This window comes from Struthio camelus, chromosome 1 (genome assembly GCF_040807025.1).
Source record: "Struthio camelus isolate bStrCam1 chromosome 1, bStrCam1.hap1, whole genome shotgun sequence".
Lineage (NCBI taxonomy): Eukaryota > Metazoa > Chordata > Aves > Struthioniformes > Struthionidae > Struthio > Struthio camelus.
The window spans coordinates 6019217-6025216 of record NC_090942.1 but is presented as its reverse complement, the minus strand read 5'-3'; the positions used below and the strand labels follow the sequence as shown (position 1 = coordinate 6025216).

The 6000-nt window shown below is 41.1% G+C and overlaps 1 long non-coding RNA gene across 5 annotated transcripts in view; it reads right to left on the bottom strand.

The window, feature by feature from the left end:
* Positions 1 to 1997: 1997 nt before the first annotated feature.
* LOC138065723 (uncharacterized) overlaps positions 1998 to 6000 on the bottom strand; it is a 43840-nt gene continuing 39837 nt past the window's right edge. For 3 of the 5 annotated variants that reach the window (XR_011138821.1, XR_011138822.1, XR_011138825.1), the window contains one exon: positions 1998 to 5715. This is a non-coding gene — a long non-coding RNA (uncharacterized lncRNA). The remainder of the gene's footprint in view (positions 5716 to 6000) is intronic. The other 2 variants (XR_011138823.1, XR_011138824.1) reach the window with 2 other exon arrangements.

Here is a 6000-nt window from a genome sequence, read left to right as displayed (position 1 = left end):
ACCCGGGTTTAACCGCATCCAGATTTTTGTAGGTAGGGCCAATTGTATAGTTTCCGTGCAGCCTCACAGTATACATAGAATGGCTGCACTTTTTAAGTGATCTTTGTTTGAAAATAATATTTAGCATTTATCAAATAAAAGATTGATCTTTTAGCCTAGTACCAACTAGGAAAAATCTACTAAAGTCAATAGTTGGTTGACACTGCTGACATCTGGATCTTTCCGAGGGTTAAAAGAGAAGGAATCAGGAAGGAAAGTAAAAAAGATTCCTGAAGAGATTTCTGATTAGATGTTCAGTGGATTCATATCTCTCCCTAGTGCATACAAATGAATAAGGACCAGAAGCAGAATCTCAGACTCCCACTCCGAATTTCTGATGAAAGTAGAGACTGACGTGAATCTTTGGGGCTGAGCCAGCCTGAAAAGTTTGATTTTTGGTTCAGATCCAAAACTGATTAAAGTTTCTCTTCTGGATTCTCTTTCCATCCGATTTACTGCAGCAAAAACCTGAAGAGTTTTCTAAGTTGTCTTTAGGCTGATCCTTAACCCAAACCAAAAGCTGTATTTTGTCTATATTTAGTTCTGCACATTACCTCCTGGCCTATCTCTGTATGCTAAGAAAATCTGTAGTATCACAGTATTTGGGATATTCTGGTGCTGCAAACATATCTGCTGCATCACTTGGGTGATTCACAGGCTCCAGTTGACTGTACTGAATGCCTTTGAGGCATTTATTGAAAAATATGAAATTTGTACGTTGATTTCTTGTTTATGGTTTGTCAAGCTGTGAATTCAAGTCCCCAGGTTATGCATAAGGCACTGATGTGTTAATTTGGTAAAAGCTAGAGAGAGTCAGAGCTGGTCATCAGTCTCTTCTGTAGAAAAGGTGGCTATAGGTTTTGCTTTCAATTTTCATTTAAAAAAAGATTTTTTTTATTCTTGTACTGAACTGTTGCTGGTGGCAGACAAGTAAATTTAGCAATATTCACTATTTCTCAAACGTCAACAGTTGCTTAATTAGTTTAATACGTTGCAGTTTGCAATTACTGGATCTGAGACAATTCCCTACCATCTCTGGTGCACAATCAGTCTTGCGAAGTACCTCATCTTGGATCCAAATTTTGCAGCCTTACCCTCGCTGATTGTAAATTTAATACAGGTTTCTACTATGCAGGGTACCACCTTATTCCTCCTTCGTTTCTCTATGCATGCATGCATTTGGGTATCTGTTTAAGTGCAAATGAACCTCCTAATCTCACATCACAATTGCTGAACTCATTTGAAAGGGAAGCACTGATTTTGATAGAGCTGAGCTTCCCAAGTTCACGCTGCTTAGCTGTCATTGACGTGAATTTTTCTTCTGTGTCTAAAATCATTCTGAATGTATTTCAGACTACCTCCCACTGTTTGGCCCTCACATGTTGTGCTCACTGAAGATAATGTGACCCACCGGAGGTGCAGCAAGGTGTATGCTATGGAACATAGCATAGGTTTGTAGACCGCAAATAGGAAAACAACTGTTTTGGGTTTTTTGTTTCCTCTGTGAAAAGAGTTAAACACCATTTTATATAACAGTATTTTTATCCGTATGTTTTTAGAGCACTACAGATATATCTATATATAACTGAGGAGAGTGTTCACATCTATATGGATATTATTCTGAATTCTACTACTCCAGATAAGAACGCAAGTTTCCCTCTTTTTGAGTGCTGATCTTAAAAATGCTCCAGAAGATGTTAGATAGGTATCAGGAGCTGCTCTAACCACAAAACTGTCATCCTCATCCATTTGACCTCTGAAGGAAATAACCTGATATAATCATAAGTTTGAAAGAGTTTTTAAGAAGGTAAATGCATTTTTTTCATTTCCCCCCCTTTTTAATAGCAAATACTATCAAGAATGTTTGAAAACTTTTAGAATTCCCATCCAAGTTAATCCTTTTAAACCTAGCTATGCTTATTAGCTTTCTTTGAACAGATAAGGCTTAAACAGATGTGTCATTTGAAGAACTGAAGTCAATTTAATAGCAAAGAAGGATACAAAATAGTGGCTACAGAAGGTGAAATGTGGCATTTGATGAAATAGTGGTGATACATTTTTAAATCTCTTCTAAAACTATATTGTTGAAATGACAGAAATTACTAGTGAGCTGTTATGGTTTTAGGAATTATAGGCATCAACCTATTTAGTGGTGCTAAGAAGCAGCTTGAATCCCTGGCTGTCTCTCTCAAGTCATTTCTGATGGCATGGCAGCTTCTGGAGCTGGCTGTATCTGCAGACAAGAAGTGCCTGGCATTTATCAGCCAGTGGGTTGAAATGTAAAGATAGGAAACCTCTTTATCCATCTTTAGGAGTGGAAGGAAATTCTTAAATCATCTGAATTAAAATGGCAATTTTAATTGAGTTCTTGCCTGTATCTCATTGTATATCCATCCTGACGATGGCAGCTGAGAAATACAACATCACCTCATTTGGATTGTCCTATTGTGCCAACGGATGTGTCTGCTATGGCGAGGCAGGGTGGTTTAACTAGGATGTGTATAGAAAGTGTCTAAGGAGTTGAAAGACATTTCGTTAGACGTATCTGCAGCATACGTGAACGGGAGAACTTTACCGTAAGGGCACATTGTGCTGCATCGTCAAGGCAGAGTCAAAGGAAATTTTTCCACTTCACTTCACAAAGCTTATCTTGGAAGGTTATTTGGAGTTAATATTCCAAACAGGAGCTTCTGAGTTTCAGAGAGATCTCCTCCGAAAGCACAGGCAGTGAATTTAAAGCAGTGGCAGTTTCGGAACAGGATGGCGCTGGAGTGGGAGTTACAGGCTGAAGGGCTTTTATTTTCTGCCTACGGATTAGCAGACACTTGGGGCCTGACTCTCCTTAATTCAGCAGCCTAGTTGCACCGAAAGAGACTTCAGCGGGTGCAAAGATGCATCTCCACTTCGGGGTCCCTCTGCAGTGCCACAGCAGGATGCAGGAGCTTTACTCAATACACAAAATAGGTCCTTTAAGGCAGATTCCTCCCAGTTGTAAATCGTCACGGCTTCTTTGCAATCTCTGTGTCTCCTGGAAGGGCTGTGAACAAAAAAACAAGCTTTGTGTACATTTTCCCAGCATTACTGCATCCGAGGGAAATTCAGCATTACCTCATCTGGACATAGTCTCTCTTCGCAGATCATCCCAGAAGTAACCTGGGGGTTGGGGAGGGGTTAACACCTGTGGCCACGCTGGAGCGCTGTCCCGTGGGGACGTTGGTCCATCCCGTGAAGTAATGGGGCTTTGCTGAAGCAGAGGAAGGAACGGCTTAGTGAGAGACAAACTGGAGCTGGAGCCAAATTTAAATTAATTGACTTCAGCTAGACTGAAATTCTGTTGTGCAAAGTCAATGGCTGGGGCCGGCGAGCAGACTTGGAAACACCAGGCTGGGAAGAGAGTAAAATAATTAGCGTGTATCTTACAGCGACACTGATAACTCAGGCAACAACAGTTTGACGTTAGCAGTACCTAGTTATTAGCCAGAGCTGCTACTGGGCCCGTTTCTAAGTGACCAGTGTTGCCAAGCTCTGAGTGGCAATACAGACCAGCCTTTGCAATTTTAGTTGAGAACTAAGGTGATCCTTATTTTTTGCATATCTTCAGCTCCTGGACTATAATTATTGCAGCTCCTTCTTAGCTTTTTCTTTTTTTTCCCCCTGCATTTCATAAAAAAAAAATAAAAATATCTAAAAAGTGCAAATACATAAAATATCAACAGCACTCTTATTGATTCCACAATCTCTTTTTTTTTACTTTTTTTTTTTAAGCCAGCTTCCTGAGAGAGTGCATAAAATTAACAGTACTGTCATGGGATGAGCGGTAACTTGACATAAGCAATCTCTCCATGAGTGAACCGCAGGAATCTTTAAATATTAATTCTATTGTTCGTTTTCAGTAATAAAATCATGGGCCAAATCCTCAGTCATTGCCAATGGGGGAAGGACTACCAAAACCAAACCTCCTAGAAGTCAGTGATACTACACCAATTTGTGCTACTTGAGGATCTTGCTCTGTAGCAGGATTTTTAAATATCAGATCTAGGGTATAAAGTATACATATTTTTGTTCAGTTAAACAAATGCAATTGCAATTCCTTTCGTCTAATTGTAGTTAACCAAAAGGCAGAGTCTTGTCTAAGCTTCAGGTTTTGGCCCCTGGATAGTCAACGCAGAGAGAGCCACTCCTTCAAAGACAACAGTCTAAGGTCTCTGGAGATGCCACTTGCTCTTCACTTATTACAGAGGCAGCCCAGAGAACTGACTTCAAAGGATCTGGGCCTGGTGGAAAGAGTGGACAAAATCAAAAAAGGGTTTAGAAGAGAGAAACTGTGTGCGTTTGGAAGGGTCTCTTGTCTTTGACCCTAATTCAACAGCATGTACCTGAGCATACTAAAATCCTACTGTCTTCAGTGACAACTGACCATGTTAACTGACCACGCACATTTCCACTTTGCTGAGCAGACGCGGGCAAAGACAGTGGGCCCAAGTGCACAGCTGAAGCAGATTTCCGGTCATCATTCTTTGATTCCCAGGGTGCTATTTTCCCATGAAGACCTGCTGGTTCCCGAATCTGTTAATAAATACAAGTGGAGAAGATCAGCTCCACTCAGCAAGGTTACGGGCAGGAAGGGGCTACCAATGTCAGCTCAGTGGTGAGGGCAGCGCTGGCGGGGTGGCGTGGGACACAGCTAGCTCATGCGCTGGTGTAACCGGGGACTAGCACTAGTAACGTGGGCTAGCACGCCCCGCGTGTGCCTGCCGTCTCCTTTAATAGACTAAACACATATGTCTCTTTACCCACTTAGAAAAAGATGTTATGAAATGGCTGCAGTCACAAATGGGGTTTTAAATGGTTTTAACGTAATATGACAATCTGTTCACAAATCCTGACGTGTTTACAAAACATATCCTTGCTGCCTAATACGTTTATTTTAACACTTTGTTCAGGCTTAAATGCCATTTTCACATGCTAGGTTTGTTTGGATTTTGCATAAGGTTGTACCACTTATTCAGGAATGTCTGACAATAATGCAGCATTGGGAAAGAGTTCAACTTTTGTTTGGGTTGAATCACATTCAACCTCTGTTATTCACCATTTAGGGCTTGAGTCACCAAATAACAAAACACTTTGGTTAGGACTGTTTAGTTTCTGCTCTCAGCCAGAACAGGTGACCTTCTCTTTAGTATGACTACAGGCAACAGAAGTTAGTCTCATCTGGACAGAGCAGGACAAAGGTTAAGTGATTTCCAGCATAATCAAGTACTTTGCCATCGTGCAGTTTCCTTTAGTTAAGAACAGACATCCGCAAATTTCCAGTTTAACATGAAGGTTAGGAATGCAGCTGGATTCCTCCCCAGTTCTATAGCTGTTGTTAGTAAGATCCACAATTCACTGGTTTTACTGTTTTCTGCAGGTGAGGGAATTCTCTTCCATCCAGGTGACTGATTACTTGGTATCGGTTGCATTCCTTGTCTTCTGGCACCGTGTCAGCACATGCCATACCTGTGCTCCAAAACTTGCAAAAACTCCAGCAACTATGGAAAGTTGCAGGGTGCCACATGGTATGTCCTCAGCCACAGACATGTTCGCTCTTCCACGCTCTACATTAGATTGCCATACAACAGCAAACCGGTTTCAGCGCTTCTTCCTTCTTCTCAAGGTGCTCAAGGGCCAGCATTTCTAAAGATACAAGAAATTATGGAATGAAGACCATGTAAACACTCTCTTTCTTTGATGCAATGAACTTTTATAAAAAGATTAAGCTAGTTTGTGCTGGAGAATAACTACCAACCACACGCCTGGTTGTCATGGGATTTTTTAAGGATCAGAATGGTCATATTGCTTCCAGAACCTAAGGACAGGATCGACTTCTGGCCTCATTCAAGCTTTACAATTATCTAAATCTTATGATATTAAGGTAAGTAGTTGGCAGGTCGGGTACAGGATTTGTAAACATGCTCCCAC